At 36.1% G+C, this 16,524-nt stretch overlaps 1 long non-coding RNA gene across 1 annotated transcript; it reads left to right on the plus strand.

Moving 5' to 3' along the window:
• The first annotated feature begins 2,900 nt into the window (after window positions 1-2,900).
• On the plus strand, window positions 2,901-14,821 carry LOC123669004. The gene is made up of 3 exons (XR_006745661.1): window positions 2,901-2,963; window positions 14,032-14,035; window positions 14,812-14,821. It is a non-coding gene; the product is annotated as an uncharacterized LOC123669004 (long non-coding RNA).
• Window positions 14,822-16,524: the final 1,703 nt, after the last annotated feature.

A 16,524-nucleotide genomic window follows, 5' to 3' on the forward strand; every position in this document is an offset into this window, starting at 1 on the left:
CGACCAAGGCCGTTGACATCAACCAAATATTGGTCGGGTCAACCGTTCTCCACACTGTCCATTTTTATATCAACCCGACCAAGGACACGATGGTCGGCGGTCGATCCCGACAGTGTAGAAGGCCTTTTATTAGGCGAAAATAGCTAGCTTATAAAGGACCATGGATCGCACTGCCCGCAGCGAAGATGAGGTGAACGCAGACGCGGAGCCCAAAGGTATTATAATAGCTTTAAATTCTTCCTCTAATCTCAAAACTTTAACCATGGATATCTCCATAACCATGGGGTTTCGAAGTGTGGCAGTGTTACCTCGTATAGCTTCCCCTACACCCTCCGCCGCCCACCCCCCAAAACCCCATAATAGGCTATTTGACTGGTTTTCAAAATCCATTTTATTTTATTTAGTAGATACCAGTTGCTGCCCGCGACGTCGTCAACGTGAACGCTATACAGCACCAAAAGTACCTACGAAGAAAACAATAACTACTCTAGTATCTACTCGTAAGTGTATTCAGTTTTCTTTCATAATTTGTTTCATTGACCATTAGGTTGAATACTGTTATTATTCTGTTATTGTTTTGACATATCTAATAATATTTTTTGTACTTGTTTGTTGTGTGTGTGTGTTGTTTGTATTTGTTATTGTAGCCAGGTTGTTGTAGTATTTACTTGGCACCAACTTCAAAATTATAAAATATTTATTTAATCATTTCTGATTAACTAAATCAAAATACGAATTACTTTGTACTAAGTAAATTTATTTTTCACTTTTTAGTTTCCTATTTGAAGTTGGTTTTTTTTTGTTAAAAATTATTTTATTTTACAATTTTTAGTGAGGGGTAGACCTAACAAGGATGCTTTTTCTCTTATGTCGGGGGTTCGGAAACATACACAATACACAAGCACAAACACCCAGATCATGACAAACATCTATAGGGCCAATAAAAATGTCTGTCGTGCGCGGGGATTGAACCCACTAACGCCAGCGCAACAGCTGCTGCTGTGACCGCTGCGCTAACGCGTCGACATGCTATGAGTAAAGTTCGCTATCAGGTGTACGTAATAACAACCGGGACTGACAGCCTAGCGTGTTCTCGGAGGCTAGGCTGGGAGAACGACAAGGATTAACAACTAGACCAAAAATAAATATTTGTATAAACATAAATATCCACTCCGAGTGGGAATAGAACCCGCGACCATCGGTGTTTAGGCGCCGCCGACACGGCACATGCACCATTGTATCAAAGCGGTCGTCAAACAGCAAAAGGTAACTGCTGTAAATTGTTGAGAAATTCCCTCGAGTGTTTATGGGCTCCATCGTCAAACCTGGTCCTGCGACATAGATGATCACACAGCAGGTAATTGCTATAAATCGTTGAAAAGTTCCCTCGACTATCTTTCGTCTCCATCATCAGACTGTAATGGCACTTGTAACTCATATAGGTGCAAAGTTCTCATCAATAGAAACGAATTAAGTTCAAACAGCAGGTAATTGCTATAAGTCGTTGAAGAGTTTCCTCAACTATCTTTCTTCTCCATCATCAGATCGACTCCAGACCTTTATTAAATAGTAAGGCTTTATAGTACTTAATGAAAACATGATTAAATTTACTAGTCACCCTTACGATTTTTGAAAGTTTCCCTCGATTTCTCTGGGATCCCATCATCAGATCCTGGTTTCCTTATCATGGTACCAACCTATGGATATCTCCTTTCCAACAAAAAAAGATTTATCAAAATCGGTTCATAAACGAAGAAGTTATCTCCGAACATATATTAAAAAAATATATATCTTAATATATATAAATCTCGTGTCACAATGTTTGTCCTCAATGGACTCCTAAACCACTTAACCGATTATAATAAAATTCGCACACCATGTGCAGTTTGATCCAACTTAAAAGATAGGCTATATTTTATTTTGATATATTATGTTATTATTATATTTCAGGAAAAAATAAGGTGATACGAAGTTCGCCAGGTCAGCTAGTATATATACGGTCGAATTGAGTAACCTCCTCCTTTTTTTGAAGTCGGTGAAAAATGGTAGGTAAGTCAAAACTGTACATTGAATATTTTTTGATATTATGATTAAAAAAAAATACAGTCGAATTGAGAACCTCCTCCTATTATTTTTAACCGACTTCCAAAAAAGGAGGAGGTTCTCAATTCGACTGTATTTTTTTTTTATGTATGTTACATCAGAACTTTTGACCGGGTGGACCGATTTCGACAAATTTTGTTTTAATCGAAAGGTGGTGTGTGCCAGTTGGTCCCATTTAAATTTATTTGAGATTTAACAACTACTTTTCGAGTTATATCTAATAATGCGTTTTAACTTGACGCTTTTTTCGTCGACCTACGTTATATTATACCGCATAACTTTCTACTTGATGTATCGATTTTGATAATTCTTTTTTTGTTAGAAAGAGGATATCCCTAGTTTGGCACCGTGATAAGAAAACCAGGATCTGATTATGGGATCCCAGATAAATCGAGGGAAACTCTCGAAAATCCGCAATAACTTTTTATTGGGTGTACCAATTTGGATAATTTTTGATTTTATCGAAAGCTGATATTTATCATGTGTTCACATAAATTTTATTGAGATCTGATAATTACTTTTTGAGTAATCTTTGATAACGCGTAGTTATTTGACTACTTTTTCGTCGATCTACGTTGTATTACTCGTCGATGTAATTGAAGTCGGTTTTTTTTCGTTTGCTTGCAAACACAATTATTATCTTATTAGATAATTAATAACTAAAAAGGGAGTAATAAAAGATTAATATTTAAAAAAATCTACCTACACGCCACTAAAAGGGAATTAATATAATCGGTGCGGTTTGTGCCCGCCATAGTTAAAATAAATATTTACGTTAAATATTTGTTTTCGCTTAGGTAGCAAATAGTACTAAAACAGTACTGAGTAATACGCCCGCCATTTGATTTCACGACACCAAAGTCTCAGAAGAAAGGCTTTTATAAGAGTTGGGGTTGGAGATGATGATTATATGCTGCCAGATGATTTTGAGGATGCGCCAGATTTGAGATATCAGATTTATTATGACGATTTGATTGATTTTAGTTGATTTGATTTTTTTATTTATTTGCTATTTATGTGTTAGCTGATAGTTTTATGTTTTTTTCATTTTGTTTTATTCAAATATCAAAATATTTATAGAAAATATAACACGTTTGAGTTCAATTTTGAATAGCTTAAAAAACATCTATACCATTTTGACTAGCCCGTTGGCGCAGTTTGTAGTGACCCTGCTTTCTGCTCCGGGGATTGTGGGTTCGATTCCCACCCTGAGTCTGGGTGTAATATATATTTATTTATATATGTATTATTTATATGTAAGTTTATCAAAAAAAAAATTTAGCTATACCAGTCGGCTGTTATCTATAACACAAGCATTAAGTTGCTTACTTTAGGAACAGATGACGGTGTGTGTATATTATAAATATTTATTTATTTAATATTTATTTGTACCTCTTGCGTCACATCCCTAGCGGTCAACTATAGACGACTTCGGCGTTCTGGACATATCATTTACGTGGAATAAGAATGCAGCATGTTTTTATTTCAATGTTTCTCGGTACGTGTAGCTCTAAAAGACTTGTTTTTTATACTCGAATGTTGCAGGGATATTCTATTTTCAGAAATGCTGAATTAAAATACTAGAAATATTTTTTTAATAATTTTATTTAATACTAGCTGACCCGGCGAACTTCGTATCGCCTAACAGTGACTTTTAAGTATTATCACAAATCTTTTGTATGGGAGTATAGAAAAGTGTTGTTTTTAGACTTTTTAACCGACTTCCAAAAAAGGAGGAGGTTCTCAATTCGACTGTATTTTTTTTTATGTATGTTACATCAGAACTTTTGACCGGGTGGACCGATTTTGACAAATTTTGTTTTAATCGAAATGTGGTGTGTGCCAATTGGTCCCATTAAAATTTATTTAAGATCTAACAACTACTTTTCGAGTTATATCTAATAATGTGTTTTTACTTGACGCTTTTTTCGTCGACCTACGTTGTATTATACCGCATAACTTTCTACTGGATATACCGATTTTGATAATTCTTTTCTTGTTGGAAAGGGGATATTCTTAGTTTGGTACCGTGATAAGGAAACCAGGATCTGATGATGGGATCCCAGAGGAATCGAGGGAAACTCTCGAAAATCCGTAATAACTTTTTACTGGGTGTACCGATTTTGATAATTTTTAATTTAATCGAAAGCTGATTTATTTATTTATTTATTTATTTATTTATTTCATACATACAAGTTTACAGAGCTTTGCTCCAGACACAAGTAAGTCAATCAAAATTAAAAAAAAAAAACCAAAAACACAGGTATGACAAATGAAGAAAATAATGATAAATGTAGAATTAAAAATATACAATCTTATCAAAATACAATAATTAAAATTTACAATGTCAATAAAAATATACCTACTTAGTTGATAATATTAAAATAACTAAATATCAATAATTTTGTTAAGAAATTCATATGTAGAAATTACATTAACAATGTCAAAATAAAATATCTAGTCAAAATTCAGAATTCTGTTTATAAAAATACATTCGTGTCAGTATATTAGATGTAAAAACGAAAAAAAAAACGTCAAAATTAAAAAAAAAAAATAAAAATAAAAAAAAAATTAAATATTACTAATGTCAGGATTAAATTAAACAACAAAATAAATTTATAACGTACAAAGATATTTATAGCTATTTTTACAGAAAACAGAGATCTTATCGGCAAATAAGTCTATGTCCTCACAATGAGTGAGCAAATCGCTGATCAAATGTAGTGCGCGTATTGTTGGGGCGTGCGCCGCGTACCGTGTGCGAGTAGGGGGCTTGTGCAGTAAGCGTGGACGACGCCGCGGTGCGACAATTCCGAGATTATTTTGGGGAATACGGGAAGGAACTAGAATATTTAAGCTCTCCAATAACACTGGACTATCTACTTTGTTATGTAAAATGCGAAGATAGTGTATTAAGAGAAATAGTTTACGTCTAAGACATAGCGTTTCTAGCCCAACCATACCATACACGAATAAAGAGGGGTAAAGATAAGGATAGTACCCATACTGACGCTTGTATAAATATCGAGCAAATTTCCGCTGAACCCGTTCAACAGTAATATTCTGTTTATCTACATGAGGGTCCCAGATGATAGCCGCATATTCAAGTTTACTACGAACGTAGCAATTAAACAGTATTCTAGCTACATTTAAGCTACTAAACTGCGAAGAAGTTCTTATGATAAAACCAAGAGACTTGTTGGCAACCTCACAAATATTAGTCACATGTTCACGAAAGTCAAAATTACGATCCAATGTCAATCCAAGATCACGAATAGAATTAACTCTTTCCAAAGGAGCGTCACATAATTTATACACTACTTGGATGCAGTTGCGTTTACGAGTAAAAGTAATGGATTTGCACTTGTCAATATTAAGAGGAAGAGAATTTCTACTACTCCACTCTGCAACTGCGTCAATATCAACCTGTAAGGCTTGCGCATCAGCTGCATCGATAATTCCCATGTATAATTTCAGGTCATCAGCAAAAAGAAGACACTGTGCAGTTTGAACAATATCAGGGAGATCATTGATCATAATCAAGAAAAGCGTAGGTCCTAAGGTACTACCTTGACTCACACCAGACCTTGTGTAAAATTTAAATGATTCAAAGCCATCAACTTTGACAAACTGACACCTATCCTTGAGATAGTCACTAAAAAAGTCAAGTAATTTAGGAGTAAAACCCATCAGGGCCATCTTATTCAAAAGAATATCATTGTCAACCAAGTCGAAGGCCTTCCTGAAGTCAAAATACGCTGCGTCGACTTGGCGCCTTAAATCAAGTTGAGAACATACATAGTCAGTAAGTGCTATTAAGTTTGTAGTGGTAGATCTCGCTTTACGAAAACCATGCTGACTATGGTGCAATAGGTCACCAATTTGATGGCTAATGAGATAGTTAAGAATGGTTTCAAATATCTTGGCAAACACAGACTGTACCGCAATTGGTCTAAACGTGGTAACATCGTTACCTGAACCTTTGGGAATCGGAGTGACTCTCGACAGTTTCCAGGAGTTGGGATACCTCGAATGCTTGATACACAAATTGTATAAGAACAAAAGTGGCTTCTGTAAGACAGACTGATGACTGATGTTTATCATGTGGTTACATATAAAGTTTATCGAGATCTGATAACTACTTTTTGAGTAATCTTTAATAACGCGTAGTTGCTTGACTATTTTTTCGTCCATCTACGTTGTATTACTTGTCGATGTAATTGAAGTCGGTTTTTTTTTCGTTTGCGAGCAATTTTTAGTGATGGGTAGACCTAACAAGGATGCTTTTTCTCTTATGTCGGGGTTCGGAAACATACACAATACACAAACACAAACACCCAGATCATAACAAACATCTATATGGCCAATACAAATGTCTGTCGTGCGCGGGGATTGAACCCACTAACGCCAGCGCAACAGCTGCTGCTGTGACCGCTGCGCTAACGCGTCGACATACTATGAGTAAAGTTCGCTATCAGGTGTACGTAATAACAACCGGGACTGACAGCCTAGCGTGTTCTCGGAGGCTAGGCTGGGAGAACCACAAGGATTAACAACTAGACCAAAAATAAATATTTATATAAACATAAATATGCACTCCGAGCTGCAATAGAACCCGCGATCGTCGGTGTTTAGGCGCCGCCGACACGGCACATGCACCATTATATCAAAGCGGTCGTCAAACTACAAAAGGTAACTCCTGTAAATTGTTGAGAAATTCCCTCGAGTGTTTATGGGCTCCATCATCAAACCTGGTCCTGCGGCACAGATGATCACACAGCAGGTAATTGCTATAAATCCTTGAAAAGTTCCGTCGACTATCTTTCGTCTCCATCATCAGACTTTAATGGCACTTGTAACTCATATAGGTGCAAAGTTCTCATCAATAGAAACGAATTAAGTTCAAACAGCAGGTAATTGCTATAAATCGTTAAAGAGTTCCCTCGACTATCTTTCGTCTCCATCATCAGACTTTAATGGCAGTTGTAACTCATATAGGTGCAAAGTTCTCATCAATAGAAACGAATTAAGTTCGAACAGCAGGTAATTGCTATAAATCGTTAAAGAGTTCCCTCGACTATCTTTTGTCTCCATCATCAGACTTTAATGGCACTTATAACTCATACAGGTGCAAAGTTCTCATCAATAGAAACGAATTAAGTTCAAAAAGCACGTAATTGCTATAAATTGTTGGAGTTCCCTCGACTATCTTTCTTTTCCATCATCAGATCGACTCCAGACCTTTATTAAATAGTAGTGCTTTATAGTACTTAATGAAAACATGATTAAATTTAATAGTCACCCTTACGATTTTTGAAAGTTTTCCTCGATTTCTCTGGAATCCCATCATCAGATCCTAGTTTCCTTATCATGGTACCAAACTATGAATATCTCCTTTCCAACAAAAAAAGAATTATCAAAATCGGTTCATAAACGAAGAAGTTATCTCCGAACATACATAAATATATATATATATATATATATATATATATATATATATATATATATATATATACGGTCGAATTGAGTAATCTCCTCCTTTTTTTGAAGTCGGTTAAAAAGGATTGGATAAGAATTTATCTAAGTAATGGCTTACTTACTTTGTGATAAAAAAATATATATTAAGTCTTTAAAAGACTTTGAAACATAACGCGTTAAGATAATTTGAAATTTAATCATTTTGGTAGGTAAATCATTTGAAATAGCACAATGAAATGAGCCATTTTCGGCTTTATTTTATCAAAACGCATATGGTACGGATGCCTTAAAATTATAAACAAGGAAGACTGATTAAAAAAGTCATTTAAATCAGTAAAAACTTAAATTAAAAACAATCGTCCTAAGATTTAACAGCTGCTTTATTAACCCACTTCCAAAAAAGGAGCTGGTTCTCAATTATATTGTATTTTTTGTATACGTATTTTGGGTACGTATGTCATCTCATCTGCTGTGTGGTTACGGCATAAAGAATATAGCCTCGCCCTCTTTTCCCGTGGGTATCGTAAGAGGTGTCTAAGGGATACACAGTTACACTACCACCTTCGAATTTAAAAAGCCGACCTATGGCGGGATAACCATCTGACTGCTGGCTTTCAAATACACAGCTCCAAGACGGTCAGCAGCGTCTTCGGTTCGATAAAACCAGCCCTGCGGTCACCAACCGGCCTGCCCAGCGTGGTGATTATGGGCAAAGCAGATGAGCTCACACCACTTTTGGCGCAAGCTTGCGGAGGCCTGTGTCCAGCAGAGGACTGTGATAGGCTGAAGTGATGATGATTAAGATAAAAACTGACCAGCACTAATTCTGCCTAGATTAGCAAAGCAGGACCACGTTGTAAATAAATGATTAAATTTGTGTTTTCATTAGCTTTGCTTCCTTTGTTTTATTTGGAGGCATGTCATTTATTTGGTTTGGTCCACCGTAACACAAAAACAACCCCATATATTTAACGGTTCGAACCAGCCCAACTGAATACTCCTCCCAAACGCCTCTATGCTTCGTTGATGTCTATATATAGGGAACAGCAGAATGGCATGTTGACACCACAAGTAGTGTTCTGCATCTAAGAACACAAATAATTCTGATTGCTGATGTTTATGTTGTTTTAGGTTGCGAAAATGAAGAACCAGGCTCGTATGGTTTAGGATATCGTCATATACAAGCATTGCTGATGTTTATATGTCTTACCTTCGAGTTCATTATGAGTGCTCATGCGGGAGTCACGATTGTCGCGATGTCAAGACCTCAAAAAACTACTGACGAAATAGTAACTTCACAGTTAAATAGGAAATTTGAAAAGAATGAAACGCATGATGTCGTTAGATATTCGGATATATATCAAGTAAGTTCAATCTAGATACAAATTTTCTTCCGTTCTATTCAGAAAGCTGTTAGTTCAGTTTAGATCTAACAGGACCATTTTGAGTATTTCAGCTATCGTTCTTAACCGTTGGGCGCAAGAGAATAATTATGTTTGTGACAACCTTTCTCATTCCTAATTACTATGACTAATCTTTCTGAATTTTCGACACCGACGACTGAGTACGATGTATTTATGTACTTTCCATGACAAGGTGTCTCACTAGGGTAGATCGTTAGACCTAAATAGAAACAAGGACATACACACGAGGTATGACACGATACAACTTATCTCTGTGTAGGATGAAATGTGTTTCTTGCCATATAGAACTTACTTTATCACTTCATGTAAAGGGTCATATTGTTTGACATTTTATTGTGGTTTTTCTATGTATGAACGTTGTTGTAAAAAAATTGTCATTAATTTTTATTAAATATTTTTTTTCAGATTTATGATTGGCCGAAGTCAATACACGAGATTATTCTCGGATCGTTTTTCCTTGGAACTGCTGTCATGATGTTTCCTATCAGTCTCTTGGGACAGCGATTTGGTGGAAAGGTTCTGCTTCAAATATCACTGGCTGTAAATGCAGTCACATCGACTGTGGCACCGTGGTTAATTGCATGGGTGAGTTTGCATGTCGTTTTTTAAGCATGTCTTTTTTGTGTCATTGTCATTTTTCAACCGTTTTCGACTCTATTCTACTAATTTTTTGTTTTGTATCGAGTCAATTATTATATATATGTCATAATTTAATTTGTATAAGTAAATAAAGTTATTTAATTATATATTTTTGACTAGCCCTGCGTGGCGGAGTACAAGCCCTGCTTTTGTTCCGTGGGTTGCGGGTTTGATTCCTGCCTGAGTCTGGGTGTAATATGTGCATTAATATATTTATATATGTATTCTTTCTATGTATATTTATATTAAAACTAGCTGTGCCCGCGGCTTCGCCCGCGTTTAAATCAGTATGTCACAAAGTTTTCCTGGAAAACTTCCAGTGAAACTCTCATCAAAATTGGCTTAGCCGTAAACCTTCCTCTTGAAGCCCTGTCTCCATCGGTGAAACCGCGTGAAAATACGTTTAGTAGATTTTGAGGGAATCGATCACATAGACTTTTAGGGGACTTTGTTTTATAACACTGTTTAACGCAAATTATTTTTTTATTTAAGTCACTTGAAATGCTTATAACACTGAGTAACTTTTTAAAAGGCACAATTTAAACATTTTTGAATTGTGCCTGTACGATTTTATTTTTGTGCGAGTAACTCAAAAAATAAAATCTTACAGCCACAATTTAGTATAATTTAATAAAAACATTATAAAACCTCTCTATACACCACATTTTTAGTTCTATTTTTAGGCTGCAGTATAAATAACCTATCAGGCGAACTTATAGGTGCTGTATATGTTTCATACAAACTATTAACGCCCATTACACCCCCTTAGTGGTGGAATATCGCAAAATCCGTTCTTAGCGGACGTCTACTAACAATAATCTACCTCCCTGCCAAAATTCATCTTTGTTCATCCTGGATGGATGGACCATCCAGCGATTTTTGAGTTCTCGTGATGAATGAGTCAGTGACCTTTCGCTTACATATATACATATGAATATATATATATATATATTAAGATGCATTATTTGGACAGCTCGCCACCATCTATAGAGCATACATTTTAAATTTCAAGTCTCTTACTTCAAAAACATAGGACTTTCATACAAATTTCCAACCCCCGTTTTATCCCTTTAGGGGTCGAATTTCGTAAAATCCGTTCTTAGCGGATGTTTGCGAGCTATAAAGAGCCTATCTGCCAAATTTCAAGTTTTTAGTTGGTATAGTTTCGGAGATTTCGTGATTAGTGAGTCAACCTACCATCCCCCGTTTTAAACCCAAAAGGGAGTTGATTTCTAGAGATACATTATTTGGACACCTTCTCACTAGCTATAGAGCATACATTTTAAATTTCAAGTCTCTTACTTCAAAAACATAGGACTTTCATACAAACTTCTAACCCCTGGTTTACCCCCTTTAGGGGTCGAATTTCGTAAAATCCGTTCTTAGCGGATGTTTGCGAGCTATAAAGAGCCTATCTGCCAAATTTCAAGTTTTTAGTTGTTATAGTTTCGGAGATTTCGTGATTAGTGAGTCAACCTACCATCCCCCGTTTTAACCCCAAAAGGGAGTTGATTTCTAGAGATACATTATTTGGACACCTTCTCACCAGCTATAGAGCATACATTTTAAATTTCAAGTCTCTTACTTCAAAAACATAGGACTTTCATACAAACTTCCAACCCCCGTTTTATCGTCTTATGGGTCGAGTTTCGTAAAATCCGTTCTCTGCGGATGTTTATGCCCTATAAGAAAACCTATCTGCAAAATTTCAAGTTTGTGGCTGTTATAGTTTCGGAGATTTCGTGATTAGTGAGTCAACCCACCATCCCCCGTTTTAACACCAAAAAGAAGTTGATTTCTAAAGATACATTATTTGAACACCTTTTCATCATCTATAGAGCATACATTTTAAATTTCAACTCTCTTACTTCAAAAACATAGGACTTTCATACAAATTTTCAACCCCTGTTTTACCCCCTTAGGGGTCGAGTTTCGCAAAATCCGTTCTTAGCGGATGTCTACGCTCTATAAGAAAACCTATCTGCAAAATTTCAAGTTTGTAGCTGTTATAGTTTCGGAGATTTCGTGATGAGGGAGTCAACCTATCATCCCCCGTTTTAACCCCAAAAGGGAGTTGATTTCTAAAGATACATTATTTGGACACCTTTTCATCATTTATAGAGCATACATTTTAAATTTCAAGTCTCTTACTTCTAAAACATAGGGCTTTCATACAAACTTCTAACCCCTGGTTTACCCCCTTAGGGGTCGAGTTTCGTAAAATTCGTTCTTACCAGATGTCTAAGCTCTATAAGGAACCTACCTGCCGAATTTCAAGTTTGTAGGTATTATAGTTTCGGAGATTTCGTGATGAGTGACCTTTCGCTTTTATATATATTATAGATAATACTTAGCCATAACAGTTGTCTGTTACCTGTAACACAAACATTAAGTTGCTTAACATGGGAACAGACGGCCGTGTGAGTATGTTATAATATATTTATATTTTTTATCTACATTTATTTACTTTATTTTAGGGTGGTTGGATATCATTTGCCGTACTTCGTTTCTTGCAAGGCGGTTTTCAAGCTGGACTTTACCCCGGAATCCAATTTTTAGTTACGCAATGGTTTCCTGTTAGCGAACGTAACTCTCTCAGCAGCTTCATTTATGCAGGTAAAATAAAAAATAAATAAAAAAAATCACACACACAGACACATATATATAACTTTACATATAAATAATAACTGACTGTATATCATTTTATTTCCTAAATAGTACTATACTAACATAGTGATGAGGAAAATCAAAATGGAAAATGAAATGGAATTACTTTTTTAGAAATAAAATACATTATTTTTAATCGACTTTCAAAAAAGGTTCTCAATTCGATTGTATTTTTTTTATGCAAGTTAAATCAGAATTTTTGACTGAGTAAACCGAATTTGATGAATTTGGTCCCATTCATATTTAATGGAGATATTTAGATCTGACAAGTACTTTTAGAGTTATATATCCAATATTGCATATTTATTTGACTATTTTTTCGTCGACCTACGTTGTATTAAAAAGAATAACTTTATAATGGATTTATCGCTTTCGATGATTCTTACTTTGGTGGAAAGCTAATGCTTGTCATGTAGTCTTATTTAAATTTGTTAGAGATCTTATTACTACTTTTTAAGTAATCTTTGATAACGCGTGTTTACTTGACTGTGTTTTCGTCTTCTTACTTTGTATTACTTGTCGATGTAATTGAAGTCGATTTTTTTCGTTTGCGAGCAAACACAATTACCTATATTATATAGTCTCGATCAAAGATGGTCGCTATAGAAAGTATCACTGTGCTGGACACAACGAGAAAGGCTATCAACGGTGTAACAAACGTGAGGGACAAAAATGACCGAAATGGTTCTTTGACTGGATGTTTTGTGTTTTTTAGGTTCAGGTATTGGATGCATGTTAGCGTTCCTCTTAGCTGGTGTTCTGACGGACAGTAAATTAGGATATCCGGCGACATTTTGGTTAGTCGGAATAACAAGTTCAATTGCGTTTTTCTTGATAACCTTCTTCGGAACTTCTACCCCCCATAAACATAAATTAGTGTCAGAGAAGGAAAAAAATTATATTTTACGGGATCATGTCGAAGAAGTGGTGATGGTCAGTACTCCTAATTCTTTAAGATTTTATATCATTTAAAAAAAAACAGATCTTGATAAAGACGTACTTTTATGCGCGATACTTTTTTTACAATTTTGAGTGTTTACTAATCTATAAAAATGAACGAAAAACGACAAAAATAACGGTGTTTATTAGTTCTGTATTTTTTTTAGAAACTCAAAGTTCCATGGAAAAAAATATTTACTTCGATTCCTTTGTGGGCGACTGTCATAGCACATGTTGGAAATTCTGTTGCATTTCTGTTCTTCTTTACACAAGTTCCATCGTACATGGTTGGCGTGTTGAATTTCAACATAATGAATGTAAGTATCAGATTTTCTCGTACTACATTACGGTTTCAAGGCAGGTTTGAAACAGAGTTGAGTGTGATTGGTTTAAAAATATGGTAATAAGAGTAACGCACTGTGAGTGTGCCGTGTGGTGTCGGCCGAGTAGAATAGCATCACCATCTTTCTTCCCGCGGGGGTCGTAAAAGGCGACCGAGGGATAGACCTGGCTCAAAATCGTCAGGGTATGCAAAGGAAAACTTCATTTGAAACCCGGAATGGGGTCTCCGTCAAGTATTCGTGGCATAGCTCTAAAATGCGAGAGACTCCTGCAGCCGAACTGGCTCCACACCTATCGACTCGTCGTTCCTGTGGGCCTAGCCAGTGAGGTCGAGAGGGTGGCGCAGAGCTTAGACGACTCTGCGTTTGCCTGAAGAGTGGCCTAGGTGACACAGTGTCTTTCTGACACTGTCTAAATCGTCTGCGTTAGGCGGATTAAGGCCAGTGTACATTGTGAGTGATAAGAATAACTGAGGTAGCGCAAAGCAGGAAATATTCTGCTCAAAATCGGGAGCAGCCCAACTGTGAAATTTCCTAGACCTTTCAGAAGATCACTGCTAAAAAACACTGCTTTATTTATTTATTTACTGATAAGTGCTATTATACCTCTCATACATACAATATTTAATCTATTTGCTTAAAATTTCAATTTTTTTACAGAGTGGTATTCTGACAGCACTACCGTACTTGGGTTCAATTATCGCGGCGTTAGCATTCGGTAATCTGTGCGATTATCTAACTAATAGACAAGTCATCAGCATGAAAATGGCGAGAATAATATTTAATTCTATCGGTAAGTTGTGTCGTAAAATAGTGTAAGACCATAACCCCCGAAGCTGTTACACAGTAGATTGGCGGATATTTTCCCAACCATGAGCAGCGATCGGGAGCCGACGACAAATTACACATAACTGTGGCTATGTTGTTGGTCCGCGGTGTATTCATTTTTTTAACTAAGTATAATGCTACTCATTATTATATGTTGTCATTTTTTCCCATACAGGTGTTTGCCATGGTCTGGGTGTTTGTGCAGTCCGTGTAGGTTTCCCCACCGTGCCTCGGAGAGCACGTTAAGCCGTCGGTCCCGGTTGTTATCATGTACACCTGATAGCGATCGTTACTCATAGTAGGGAATATATCCGCCAACCCGCGTTGGAGCAGCGTGGTGGATTAAGCTCTGATCCTTCTCCTACATGGGGAAAGAGGCCTATGCCCAGCAGTGGGATCTTACAGGCTGAAGCGTATTTTTTTTATATCACTAGGTCGGCAAACAAGATTACCGTAGCTTATAGACGCCTGCAACGCCAGAAACATCGCAAGCGCGTAGCCGACCCAATTCCCAATCCCCCCCCCCCTAAATCCTGTTTACCCGCCGTCATAATAAATCGAAAATAAAATTTTGGAAGACATTATAGCCATTTAATCGAACTACTTTTTAATATTTTATTTATTTAAAAATGTATTCATTTCTATTTCAGCGTGTGTTATTCCAGCGATATGTCTAATAATAGTGACTTACACACACAGTAGCATTTTAGCTGTTGTCTGTTTTGTCATATTTTCGACAGCGAATTCTGGACACCATTTTGGTTGGATGGTAAGCATGGCTTCGAAACTATTAATAACAAACATTGTGATTTTTTTTAAGTAAACATGCTCGTAAAAATAAGTATCGGCCATGAGTCAAAATTCATGTCCAAACATGTTTAATTTAAAACATATTTTATTTTCTTGGTTTCGATTGATGGCGCCACGATCACAGCGCTGGCTGTTGTGCTGGCGAGTGCCGTTGTTTGAACGCCATTCATGACACATAATTGTTATACCGATCCAGGTTTACCTTTGTAATAAGTTTGTATAATAAATTATACTATTTTCTTTCAGGGAAATTATATGGACTTATCACCAAACTATTGTGGATCCCTGATGTCGATCGGAAACATAATATCCAACCTCTTAGGCATCGTCTTACCCATAATAACTTCCTTTGTTGTAACTGACATGGTACGTAGCTTTTTAGAGTTGGGCTAAATTTATGGTAATTTTATGCGTTCTAATGGCACTTATTGACTGAACTGGAGTTTGGAGCTCTGATTCCTTCCTAAAAATGGATGTGTGTGCTTTGAAACTGAGTGTTACGATCCGCCTGATCTTCTAATCAACAGCTAAATACGCTTATAGTTTGACAAACATGATATCTAAACACATAACAATCACTAGCTTTCAAAGTTTCATTCAGTGGGTACTGATTTTATGGATCGACAGTAATAGAATTTGTAAATAAATCTATATTATAATCCATTGTATAGATGTTATAGATAACTGTTAGGATAGTTCTATAAAGTTAAACTAGATGGCGCTGCCTTATGCTTAAACATGCTAACGTTTGGTTCTGTAAATTATATGTAGTTTAAGGATATTTTTAATCAAGTGCTAAGCGTTTTCCGGGTATATGTTAGTTTCATGGCCTGGCTTTACTGACTGCGAAACACAGACTCTACCCCTTTTATATGTAGCAAATAGTCTAAATCTGTCAGATAAAATAGAGTCTCCTGGACAAGCATAAAAAATTACGGAAAATGTTATTATTATTTTGAATGTCGGATAACTTATATATAAGATTCGCAGACGTGCACATTGAAGAAAATTTTAACTTTTTTTTTTTATTTCAGACAAATCGGTACCAGTGGCGCATCTTACTATTACTGATGGCTGGTTGCACTTTTCTTAGTAATGTCATCTTCGTAATATTTATGTCAGCTGATATTCAACCGTGGAATAAAGGAGATGAAGAGGAAGAAGAGGAAGTATAAACCGACTCGTCTGGCAAAATTCGTGGTGTAACACCAAACAACATATTTTGACATTTCTCACAAAAACCGAAAACCGTGAAACACAGTCCTACCATCCTGTTTCCCGTCACATTTTAGGAG

Source organism: Melitaea cinxia, chromosome Z, assembly GCF_905220565.1.
Source record: "Melitaea cinxia chromosome Z, ilMelCinx1.1, whole genome shotgun sequence".
Taxonomy (NCBI): domain Eukaryota; kingdom Metazoa; phylum Arthropoda; class Insecta; order Lepidoptera; family Nymphalidae; genus Melitaea; species Melitaea cinxia.